At 45.5% G+C, this 10,873-nt stretch overlaps 16 non-coding genes across 16 annotated transcripts in view; 9 read left to right on the top strand and 7 right to left on the bottom strand.

The window, feature by feature from the left end:
* Positions 1 to 177: 177 nt before the first annotated feature.
* Positions 178 to 391, bottom strand: LOC128983717 (small nucleolar RNA U3). The gene has a single exon (XR_008489898.1). It is a non-coding gene; the product is annotated as a small nucleolar RNA U3 (small nucleolar RNA).
* A 503-nt stretch (positions 392 to 894) lies between these two features.
* Positions 895 to 1,056, top strand: LOC128983756 (U1 spliceosomal RNA). The gene has a single exon (XR_008489933.1). It is a non-coding gene; the product is annotated as a U1 spliceosomal RNA (small nuclear RNA).
* Positions 1,057 to 1,474: 418 nt separating this feature from the next.
* Positions 1,475 to 1,593, top strand: LOC128983740 (5S ribosomal RNA). The gene has a single exon (XR_008489918.1). It is a non-coding gene; the product is annotated as a 5S ribosomal RNA (ribosomal RNA).
* Positions 1,594 to 2,018: 425 nt separating this feature from the next.
* LOC128983774 (U2 spliceosomal RNA) lies at positions 2,019 to 2,210 on the bottom strand. The gene has a single exon (XR_008489950.1). It is a non-coding gene; the product is annotated as a U2 spliceosomal RNA (small nuclear RNA).
* A 1,240-nt stretch (positions 2,211 to 3,450) lies between these two features.
* On the top strand, positions 3,451 to 3,574 carry LOC128983727 (U5 spliceosomal RNA). Its single transcript, XR_008489905.1, has one exon. It is a non-coding gene; the product is annotated as a U5 spliceosomal RNA (small nuclear RNA).
* A 144-nt stretch (positions 3,575 to 3,718) lies between these two features.
* On the bottom strand, positions 3,719 to 3,933 carry LOC128983722 (small nucleolar RNA U3). Its single transcript, XR_008489903.1, has one exon. It is a non-coding gene; the product is annotated as a small nucleolar RNA U3 (small nucleolar RNA).
* Positions 3,934 to 4,434: 501 nt separating this feature from the next.
* Positions 4,435 to 4,596, top strand: LOC128983755 (U1 spliceosomal RNA). The gene has a single exon (XR_008489932.1). It is a non-coding gene; the product is annotated as a U1 spliceosomal RNA (small nuclear RNA).
* A 417-nt stretch (positions 4,597 to 5,013) lies between these two features.
* Positions 5,014 to 5,132, top strand: LOC128983733 (5S ribosomal RNA). The gene has a single exon (XR_008489911.1). It is a non-coding gene; the product is annotated as a 5S ribosomal RNA (ribosomal RNA).
* Positions 5,133 to 5,558: 426 nt separating this feature from the next.
* On the bottom strand, positions 5,559 to 5,751 carry LOC128983767 (U2 spliceosomal RNA). Its single transcript, XR_008489944.1, has one exon. It is a non-coding gene; the product is annotated as a U2 spliceosomal RNA (small nuclear RNA).
* Positions 5,752 to 6,992: 1,241 nt separating this feature from the next.
* On the top strand, positions 6,993 to 7,113 carry LOC128983732 (U5 spliceosomal RNA). The gene has a single exon (XR_008489910.1). It is a non-coding gene; the product is annotated as a U5 spliceosomal RNA (small nuclear RNA).
* A 147-nt stretch (positions 7,114 to 7,260) lies between these two features.
* On the bottom strand, positions 7,261 to 7,474 carry LOC128983716 (small nucleolar RNA U3). The gene has a single exon (XR_008489897.1). It is a non-coding gene; the product is annotated as a small nucleolar RNA U3 (small nucleolar RNA).
* Positions 7,475 to 7,975: 501 nt separating this feature from the next.
* Positions 7,976 to 8,137, top strand: LOC128983754 (U1 spliceosomal RNA). The gene has a single exon (XR_008489931.1). It is a non-coding gene; the product is annotated as a U1 spliceosomal RNA (small nuclear RNA).
* Positions 8,138 to 8,555: 418 nt separating this feature from the next.
* LOC128983721 (5S ribosomal RNA) lies at positions 8,556 to 8,674 on the top strand. Its single transcript, XR_008489902.1, has one exon. It is a non-coding gene; the product is annotated as a 5S ribosomal RNA (ribosomal RNA).
* A 425-nt stretch (positions 8,675 to 9,099) lies between these two features.
* Positions 9,100 to 9,292, bottom strand: LOC128983766 (U2 spliceosomal RNA). The gene has a single exon (XR_008489943.1). It is a non-coding gene; the product is annotated as a U2 spliceosomal RNA (small nuclear RNA).
* A 1,241-nt stretch (positions 9,293 to 10,533) lies between these two features.
* Positions 10,534 to 10,654, top strand: LOC128983731 (U5 spliceosomal RNA). The gene has a single exon (XR_008489909.1). It is a non-coding gene; the product is annotated as a U5 spliceosomal RNA (small nuclear RNA).
* A 147-nt stretch (positions 10,655 to 10,801) lies between these two features.
* Positions 10,802 to 10,873, bottom strand: part of LOC128983788 (small nucleolar RNA U3) — a 214-nt gene continuing 142 nt past the window's right edge. The window contains exon 1 of the small nucleolar RNA XR_008489962.1: positions 10,802 to 10,873. This exon is cut by the window's right edge and continues 142 nt beyond it. This is a non-coding gene — a small nucleolar RNA (small nucleolar RNA U3).

Raw genomic sequence — 10,873 nt, 5'->3', positions numbered from 1 at the left:
TTTTAATTAGCGCCCGATCCTTATGGGATTGGGCCACTCACTCGAGTACAATGTTGATTGATTATCACCTCACTGAGCACGAATATACTGTCGTGTAAAAACCTATGACACGCTTGTATTCAATTCAATTGAAGATTGATATTATAAGTTGTTTATTTCATTTATTTTTTTTTTTTTACCACTCTGAACGTCCACCTCTCGACCAGTACCCTAAGGTAAAGGCTGAACGATCATCGATGACGTGCTCCCGTGCCGCTAGGGCCCGGGACCTCGTCTGCCTCACGCTCAGAGAGATGGACCGTAACTCTTCATCGTGGCTGGTATCCACTTCCGTAATGGAGTGTATAAATGAAGATCTTACTACAGAAATGATCCTGTGAAGTATGATCTTGACACGACGTCGGTCACGACCGACGGTCCCAGCCGAATTCGATCGTACACAACCCTGTGAGAATCAATATATAAACACAATCGACAGACAATCTCGCGCCGGACTCGGACCTCAGTAAAGACGCTGTTCTGCAAGGAGCTCAGTCACAGTCTAAGCGAAATAAGTCGCAAACAGCACGCGACCGTTTGCCGATCGGTTTCTATAGCGTGGTTTCACCTCGTCTCCGCGCCGGCGCAGCCCAGTGACCGACGACGTGTCCGAGCCAGCCACTGTTGGTCTGGACGACGTGGACGGTTTCGCTCGGTGTTTACACGTTGCCCAGAGGTTTTTCTTTTTGAAACCTCGGGATTCGTTTACCGTTAACCGTTTTCAAGACGACGACACGATTTTGGCGACATAAATTTACAATTACCGACACCGTTACAGCTGTAGTGTGGATCGGTTCTCGCACTGATACCCGCTACACGCCAGAGCCGGGTGCCCATTTCGTCGCTCTCGCACTCATACTTACCTGGCGTAGGGGTTACCGTGATCAAGAAGGCGGTTCCCCCAGGATGAGGCCCTTCCATTGCACTACGGTCGGGCTGACTCCTGCGAATGCCCCAAATGTGGGTATCTCGGGCGCGTAATTTTTGGTAGCGGGGACTGCGTTCGCGCTGTCCCTAATAATACACATTCAACTCCAATGGGGTGTATAGTGAGTAGGTAGAGAAAGTCATTCGTTATTTTATACAAACAACAGCGGTAGTGTACGTAAATAAATGATATTTTTGTTAACAATCGTTGAATAAGAATAACGTAGCGCAATAACCTGTAAACAAAAAAGAAACGGACTAAATTTTTCATAATATTAAATCGTGCAATACGTTATATTATTCAATGTTGATTGTTATTTACTTTTTTAACAGTCGATGAATTTCGTAGCGCAAAACTGACTAGGATCCTACCACGGATCTGGCGAATCCACTAATTTTCGAGTTTTTATCCATTTTGATTTATAAAACTGATAATGTATTGCTGATTGCTCTGTCAGTTAGAATAATGATGGTTCACTCAGGATGGTGACAGGTACTTCCAGCACTCGCCAACGGCCATACCACGTTGAATATACCGGTTCTCGTCCGATCACCGAAGTCAAGCAACGTCGGGCGTGGTTAGTACTTGGATGGGTGACCGCTTGGGAACACCACGTGCTGTTGGCATTTTTTTCATTTTGTACTTTTCACTATATTTAAAATTTCCTCTTGTTTATTTTTTGTTATTTCCAAAGGTCTTCTTTTCACTATATTTTTATTTTCTTATTGCTAATTTTTTGTTATTTCCAATAGTTTTCACCGTTTACTGTGACACACTTGTATTCACATTAGGCATACATTTATTTTTATTTATTTGGAATACTCGGTATGTTGTGTACAGCAAACAATACTGTAGTCTATTAACGAACTAGTGTTGACTTAATAACAACGGTAACATGAACGACCCGTCGTGTCGTCTCGTCAGCGGTCGCTCGAACGTCGATAATAATTTATTCGGTCTACATTTTTACAATGCAGTACTTAGAATCAATTAATTGATGCGTGTCAATATCTCTGTACTACTTATTATTAGTTGAACGTACGATATGGTATTATGGTGGGCCGGTCCCGGCGGTACTGCAATGCCGGGTCAACCGTGACAGAGGTGGAGCAAGCTCCTAGCACTCCGTCGATTTCCAAAAATCAGTTTAACAAACTGGTCCCTCGATGAGGGACGTATCAGATGTTAAGCTGATAAGAACAGATACTACACTTTGATCTTAGCCAACAGGCCGAGAAGCGATACTTGACCGAGGATTTTCAAAATTCTCGGCCACTTTGCAACCACCCCCGTTGGTGTGAGTTTTTCACGGAATCGCGGGGCCTTCGGACACCGTCGGCGGCAAACCGGAGTAGAAAATACTGAAAAAAGGGCTTCCAACTGCGACAGGACGAGAGAATAACAACAACTGTTTCCGTACTATGTGTACGTGAGTGTGTTGTTGATCGACTTATTTCAACACTCTCGTCTGCGAACGCGTACGAGAACCGACTCGGGCCCCGAACAGTCCGGGTGCTAATGCCAGTTCTGTCCACGCTGTCCACGCCGGTTGTAGCGCTAGCGTCGCGAGACTAGTCCACGTCAGAGGGTTCGTTCGTCGTCGGTCTCGTCGCTGGCTCCCGCTATCCGGCAGTCGCGTCACCGATAATACGAGATAGTGTAAAAATCTGTAACACGTCGAATCGCCATTCTTTTTAACGACTGCTATCGTGTCCGTCGTGCACAGGTCGAATATGTTAACGGGAGAATCGCGTTTGTCGCGTCCGCCTCTCGGTCTGAACTATGCACTTTGCGAGAACTACCCAACTCTTCTCCTATTGGTCGAATCAAAACAAAACAGGCCACGCCCACTTTTCTACCACGTAAAACGACATATTGTGTTTAATACCGTCAGTTTACCGATCGGGCTATATAATTCTATCTCGATCAAAGGAAATTGCCGCCGCCCAGAAATTCACTCTCTCTTAGTGTGTTGTTTCATTTTTTTTTTATTCTAGAAATTCATTTCTTTGTTATTATCATTTTATTTTCATTTTCATTTTCGTTTTCGTTTTCATTTTTATTTCATTCCATTTACTTTTTTACTACAATTTTACTGAAAATCATGATACACGGTGTCTCGTCGAACGTCGTCGTCCCCCTCCTCCTCGTCACACACGTGCAGTGCTAGTTCACGCCGTGTGGAGCGCTAGTAGCGCAAGCGCGAGGTCCACGTCGCGTCGCCACGACGAGGCTGCAGCCCGGCTCAGGCTCACCTCGTTCCCGGCCGGCGGCGCAGTTTAGTAACAGTGGTGACACGCGCAATCGGCACTCTTGCCGACTGGTGTTCCAATAAGATACGTCCACTGTGACGGGTCCCGTTTGTCTAGATTGTTGTATATTTCGTAACATCGTGTTTACGTGTGGACATTCGTGTCAGTTGGCTCTCGCCGGCTCTAACTGAGTCCAGTACTAGTGGGTCGCTCGGGTTTTCGTCACGCGCTCCACTCTGGTTTCCCTTCAAAACGAATAAATCTTTCGCCTTTTACTAAAGATTTCCGTGGAGGGGAACACACGATGAGTCTATAAACAAATTTTTAATTAGCGCCCGATCCTTATGGGATTGGGGCCACTCACTCGAGTACAATGTTGATTGATTATCACCTCACTGAGCACGAATATACTGTCGTGTAAAAACCTATGACACGCTTGTATTCAATTCAATTGAAGATTGATATTATAAGTTGTTTATTTCATTTATTTTTTTTTTTTACCACTCTGAACGTCCACCTCTCGACCAGTACCCTAAGGTAAAGGCTGAAACGATCATCGATGACGTGCTCCCGTGCCGCTAGGGCCCGGGACCTCGTCTGCCTCACGCTCAGAGAGATGGACCGTAACTCTTCATCGTGGCTGGTATCCACTTCCGTAATGGAGTGTATAAATGAAGATCTTACTACAGAAATGATCCTGTGAAGTATGATCTTGACACGACGTCGGTCACGACCGACGGTCCAGCCGAATTCGATCGTACACAACCCTGTGAGAATCAATATATAAACACTATCGACAGACAATCTCGCGCCGGACTCGGACCTCAGTAAAGACGCTGTTCTGCAAGGAGCTCAGTCACAGTCTAAGCGAAATAAGTCGCAAACAGCACGCGACCGTTTGCCGATCGGTTTCTATAGCGTGGTTTCACCTCGTCTCCGCGCCGGCGCAGCCAGTGACCGACGACGTGTCCGAGCCAGCCACTGTTGGTCTGGACGACGTGGACGGTTTCGCTCGGTGTTTACACGTTGCCCAGAGGTTTTTCTTTTTGAAACCTCGGGATTCGTTTACCGTTAACCGTTTTCAAGACGACGACACGATTTTGGCGACATAAATTTACAATTACCGACACCGTTACAGCTGTAGTGTGGATCGGTTCTCGCACTGATACCCGCTACACGCCAGAGCCGGGTGCCCATTTCGTCGCTCTCGCACTCATACTTACCTGGCGTAGGGGTTACCGTGATCAAGAAGGCGGTTCCCCCAGGATGAGGCCCTTCCATTGCACTACGGTCGGGCTGACTCCTGCGAATGCCCCAAATGTGGGTATCTCGGGCGCGTAATTTTTGGTAGCGGGGACTGCGTTCGCGCTGTCCCTAATAATACACATTCAACTCCAATGGGGTGTATAGTGAGTAGGTAGAGAAAGTCATTCGTTATTTTATACAAACAACAGCGGTAGTGTACGTAAATAAATGATATTTTTGTTAACAATCGTTGAATAAGAATAACGTAGCGCAATAACCTGTAAACAAAAAAGAAACGGACTAAATTTTTCATAATATTAAATCGTGCAATACGTTATATTATTCAATGTTGATTGTTATTTACTTTTTTAACAGTCGATGAATTTCGTAGCGCAAAACTGACTAGGATCCTACCACGGATCTGGCGAATCACTAATTTTCGAGTTTTTATCCATTTTGATTTATAAAACTGATAATGTATTGCTGATTGCTCTGTCAGTTAGAATAATGATGGTTCACTCAGGATGGTGACAGGTACTTCCAGCACTCGCCAACGGCCATACCACGTTGAATATACCGGTTCTCGTCCGATCACCGAAGTCAAGCAACGTCGGGCGTGGTTAGTACTTGGATGGGTGACCGCTTGGGAACACCACGTGCTGTTGGCATTTTTTTCATTTTGTACTTTTCACTATATTTAAAATTTCCTCTTGTTTATTTTTTGTTATTTCCAAAGGTCTTCTTTTCACTATATTTTTATTTTCTTATTGCTAATTTTTTGTTATTTCCAATAGTTTTTCACCGTTTACTGTGACACACTTGTATTCACATTAGGCATACATTTATTTTTATTTATTTGGAATACTCGGTATGTTGTGTACAGCAAACAATACTGTAGTCTATTAACGAACTAGTGTTGACTTAATAACAACGGTAACATGAACGACCCGTCGTGTCGTCTCGTCAGCGGTCGCTCGAACGTCGATAATAATTTATTCGGTCTACATTTTTACAATGCAGTACTTAGAATCAATTAATTGATGCGTGTCAATATCTCTGTACTACTTATTATTAGTTGAACGTACGATATGGTATTATGGTGGGCCGGTCCCGGCGGTACTGCAATGCCGGGTCAACCCGTGACAGAGGTGGAGCAAGCTCCTAGCACTCCGTCGATTTCCAAAAATCAGTTTAACAAACTGGTCCCTCGATGAGGGACGTATCAGATGTTAAGCTGATAAGAACAGATACTACACTTTGATCTTAGCCAACAGGCCGAGAAGCGATACTTGACCGAGGATTTTCAAAATTCTCGGCCACTTTGCAACCACCCCCGTTGGTGTGAGTTTTTTCACGGAATCGCGGGGCCTTCGGACACCGTCGGCGGCAAACCGGAGTAGAAAATACTGAAAAAAGGGCTTCCAACTGCGACAGGACGAGAGAATAACAACAACTGTTTCCGTACTATGTGTACGTGAGTGTGTTGTTGATCGACTTATTTCAACACTCTCGTCTGCGAACGCGTACGAGAACCGACTCGGGCCCCGAACAGTCCGGGTGCTAATGCCAGTTCTGTCCACGCTGTCCACGCCGGTTGTAGCGCTAGCGTCGCGAGACTAGGTCCACGTCAGAGGGTTCGTTCGTCGTCGGTCTCGTCGCTGGCTCCCGCTATCCGGCAGTCGCGTCACCGATAATAACGAGATAGTGTAAAAATCTGTAACACGTCGAATCGCCATTCTTTTTAACGACTGCTATCGTGTCCGTCGTGCACAGGTCGAATATGTTAACGGGAGAATCGCGTTTGTCGCGTCCGCCTCTCGGTCTGAACTATGCACTTTGCGAGAACTACCCAACTCTTCTCCTATTGGTCGAATCAAACAAAACAGGCCACGCCCACTTTTCTACCACGTAAAACGACATATTGTGTTTAATACCGTCAGTTTACCGATCGGGCTATATAATTCTATCTCGATCAAAGGAAATTGCCGCCGCCCAGAAATTCACTCTCTCTTAGTGTGTTGTTTCATTTTTTTTTTATTCTAGAAATTCATTTCTTTGTTATTATCATTTTTATTTTCATTTTCATTTTCGTTTTCGTTTTCATTTTTATTTCATTCCATTTACTTTTTTACTACAATTTTACTGAAAATCATGATACACGGTGTCTCGTCGAACGTCGTCGTCCCCCTCCTCCTCGTCACACACGTGCAGTGCTAGTTCACGCCGTGTGGAGCGCTAGTAGCGCAGCGCGAGGTCCACGTCGCGTCGCCACGACGAGGCTGCAGCCCGGCTCAGGCTCACCTCGTTCCCGGCCGGCGGCGCAGTTTAGTAACAGTGGTGACACGCGCAATCGGCACTCTTGCCGACTGGTGTTCCAATAAGATACGTCCACTGTGACGGGTCCCGTTTGTCTAGATTGTTGTATATTTCGTAACATCGTGTTTTACGTGTGGACATTCGGTCAGTTGGCTCTCGCCGGCTCTAACTGAGTCCAGTACTAGTGGGTCGCTCGGGTTTCGTCACGCGCTCCACTCTGGTTTCCCTTCAAAACGAATAAATCTTTCGCCTTTTACTAAAGATTTCCGTGGAGGGGAACACACGATGAGTCTATAAACAAATTTTTAATTAGCGCCCGATCCTTATGGGATTGGGCCACTCACTCGAGTACAATGTTGATTGATTATCACCTCACTGAGCACGAATATACTGTCGTGTAAAAACCTATGACACGCTTGTATTCAATTCAATTGAAGATTGATATTATAAGTTGTTTATTTCATTTATTTTTTTTTTTTTACCACTCTGAACGTCCACCTCTCGACCAGTACCCTAAGGTAAAGGCTGAACGATCATCGATGACGTGCTCCCGTGCCGCTAGGGCCCGGGACCTCGTCTGCCTCACGCTCAGAGAGATGGACCGTAACTCTTCATCGTGGCTGGTATCCACTTCCGTAATGGAGTGTATAAATGAAGATCTTACTACAGAAATGATCCTGTGAAGTATGATCTTGACACGACGTCGGTCACGACCGACGGTCCAGCCGAATTCGATCGTACACAACCCTGTGAGAATCAATATATAAACACTATCGACAGACAATCTCGCGCCGGACTCGGACCTCAGTAAAGACGCTGTTCTGCAAGGAGCTCAGTCACAGTCTAAGCGAAATAAGTCGCAAACAGCACGCGACCGTTTGCCGATCGGTTTCTATAGCGTGGTTTCACCTCGTCTCCGCGCCGGCGCAGCCAGTGACCGACGACGTGTCCGAGCCAGCCACTGTTGGTCTGGACGACGTGGACGGTTTCGCTCGGTGTTTACACGTTGCCCAGAGGTTTTTCTTTTTGAAACCTCGGGATTCGTTTACCGTTAACCGTTTTCAAGACGACGACACGATTTTGGCGACATAAATTTACAATTACCGACACCGTTACAGCTGTAGTGTGGATCGGTTCTCGCACTGATACCCGCTACACGCCAGAGCCGGGTGCCCATTTCGTCGCTCTCGCACTCATACTTACCTGGCGTAGGGGTTACCGTGATCAAGAAGGCGGTTCCCCCAGGATGAGGCCCTTCCATTGCACTACGGTCGGGCTGACTCCTGCGAATGCCCCAAATGTGGGTATCTCGGGCGCGTAATTTTTGGTAGCGGGGACTGCGTTCGCGCTGTCCCTAATAATACACATTCAACTCCAATGGGGTGTATAGTGAGTAGGTAGAGAAAGTCATTCGTTATTTTATACAAACAACAGCGGTAGTGTACGTAAATAAATGATATTTTTGTTAACAATCGTTGAATAAGAATAACGTAGCGCAATAACCTGTAAACAAAAAAGAAACGGACTAAATTTTTCATAATATTAAATCGTGCAATACGTTATATTATTCAATGTTGATTGTTATTTACTTTTTTAACAGTCGATGAATTTCGTAGCGCAAAACTGACTAGGATCCTACCACGGATCTGGCGAATCCACTAATTTTCGAGTTTTTATCCATTTTGATTTATAAAACTGATAATGTATTGCTGATTGCTCTGTCAGTTAGAATAATGATGGTTCACTCAGGATGGTGACAGGTACTTCCAGCACTCGCCAACGGCCATACCACGTTGAATATACCGGTTCTCGTCCGATCACCGAAGTCAAGCAACGTCGGGCGTGGTTAGTACTTGGATGGGTGACCGCTTGGGAACACCACGTGCTGTTGGCATTTTTTTCATTTTGTACTTTTCACTATATTTAAAATTTCCTCTTGTTTATTTTTTGTTATTTCCAAAGGTCTTCTTTTCACTATATTTTTATTTTCTTATTGCTAATTTTTTGTTATTTCCAATAGTTTTCACCGTTTACTGTGACACACTTGTATTCACATTAGGCATACATTTATTTTTATTTATTTGGAATACTCGGTATGTTGTGTACAGCAAACAATACTGTAGTCTATTAACGAACTAGTGTTGACTTAATAACAACGGTAACATGAACGACCCGTCGTGTCGTCTCGTCAGCGGTCGCTCGAACGTCGATAATAATTTATTCGGTCTACATTTTTACAATGCAGTACTTAGAATCAATTAATTGATGCGTGTCAATATCTCTGTACTACTTATTATTAGTTGAACGTACGATATGGTATTATGGTGGGCCGGTCCCGGCGGTACTGCAATGCCGGGTCAACCCGTGACAGAGGTGGAGCAAGCTCCTAGCACTCCGTCGATTTCCAAAAATCAGTTTAACAAACTGGTCCCTCGATGAGGGACGTATCAGATGTTAAGCTGATAAGAACAGATACTACACTTTGATCTTAGCCAACAGGCCGAGAAGCGATACTTGACCGAGGATTTTCAAAATTCTCGGCCACTTTGCAACCACCCCCGTTGGTGTGAGTTTTTCACGGAATCGCGGGGCCTTCGGACACCGTCGGCGGCAAACCGGAGTAGAAAATACTGAAAAAAGGGCTTCCAACTGCGACAGGACGAGAGAATAACAACAACTGTTTCCGTACTATGTGTACGTGAGTGTGTTGTTGATCGACTTATTTCAACACTCTCGTCTGCGAACGCGTACGAGAACCGACTCGGGCCCCGAACAGTCCGGGTGCTAATGCCAGTTCTGTCCACGCTGTCCACGCCGGTTGTAGCGCTAGCGTCGCGAGACTAGGTCCACGTCAGAGGGTTCGTTCGTCGTCGGTCTCGTCGCTGGCTCCCGCTATCCGGCAGTCGCGTCACCGATAATAACGAGATAGTGTAAAAATCTGTAACACGTCGAATCGCCATTCTTTTTAACGACTGCTATCGTGTCCGTCGTGCACAGGTCGAATATGTTAACGGGAGAATCGCGTTTGTCGCGTCCGCCTCTCGGTCTGAACTATGCACTTTGCGAGAACTACCCAACTCTTCTCCTATTGGTCGAATCAAACAAAACAGGCCACGCCCACTTTTCTACCACGTAAAACGACATATTGTGTTTAATACCGTCAGTTTACCGATCGGGCTATATAATTCTATCTCGATCAAAGGAAATTGCCGCCGCCCAGAAATTCACTCTCTCTTAGTGTGTTGTTTCATTTTTTTTTTATTCTAGAAATTCATTTCTTTGTTATTATCATTTTTATTTTCATTTTCATTTTCGTTTTCGTTTTCATTTTTATTTCATTCCATTTACTTTTTTACTACAATTTTACTGAAAATCATGATACACGGTGTCTCGTCGAACGTCGTCGTCCCCCTCCTCCTCGTCACACACGTGCAGTGCTAGTTCACGCCGTGTGGAGCGCTAGTAGCGCAGCGCGAGGTCCACGTCGCGTCGCCACGACGAGGCTGCAGCCCGGCTCAGGCTCACCTCGTTCCCGGCCGGCGGCGCAGTTTAGTAACAGTGGTGACACGCGCAATCGGCACTCTTGCCGACTGGTGTTCCAATAAGATACGTCCACTGTGACGGGTCCCGTTTGTCTAGATTGTTGTATATTTCGTAACATCGTGTTTTACGTGTGGACATTCGTGTCAGTTGGCTCTCGCCGGCTCTAACTGAGTCCAGTACTAGTGGGTCGCTCGGGTTTCGTCACGCGCTCCACTCTGGTTTCCCTTCAAAACGAATAAATCTTTCGCCTTTTACTAAAGATTTCCGTGGAGGGGAACACACGATGAGTCTATAAACAAATTTTTAATTAGCGCCCGATCCTTATGGGATTGGGCCACTCACTCGAGTACAATGTTGATTGATTATCACCTCACTGAGCACGAATATACTGTCGTGTAAAAACCTATGACACGCTTGTATTCAATTCAATTGAAGATTGATATTATAAGTTGTTTATTTCATTTATTTTTTTTTTTTTACCACTCTGAACGTCCACCTCTCGACCAGTACCCTAAGGTAAAGGCTGAACGATCATCGATGACGTGCTCCC

Source organism: Macrosteles quadrilineatus, unplaced genomic scaffold (assembly GCF_028750875.1).
Source record: "Macrosteles quadrilineatus isolate MER2022 unplaced genomic scaffold, UCM_ALF_1.0 Scaffold_1__1_contigs__length_201487025, whole genome shotgun sequence".
NCBI classification, from domain to species: domain Eukaryota; kingdom Metazoa; phylum Arthropoda; class Insecta; order Hemiptera; family Cicadellidae; genus Macrosteles; species Macrosteles quadrilineatus.
Note: the sequence above shows the minus strand (reverse complement) of the source record. Positions and strands in the feature narration are given on the sequence as shown.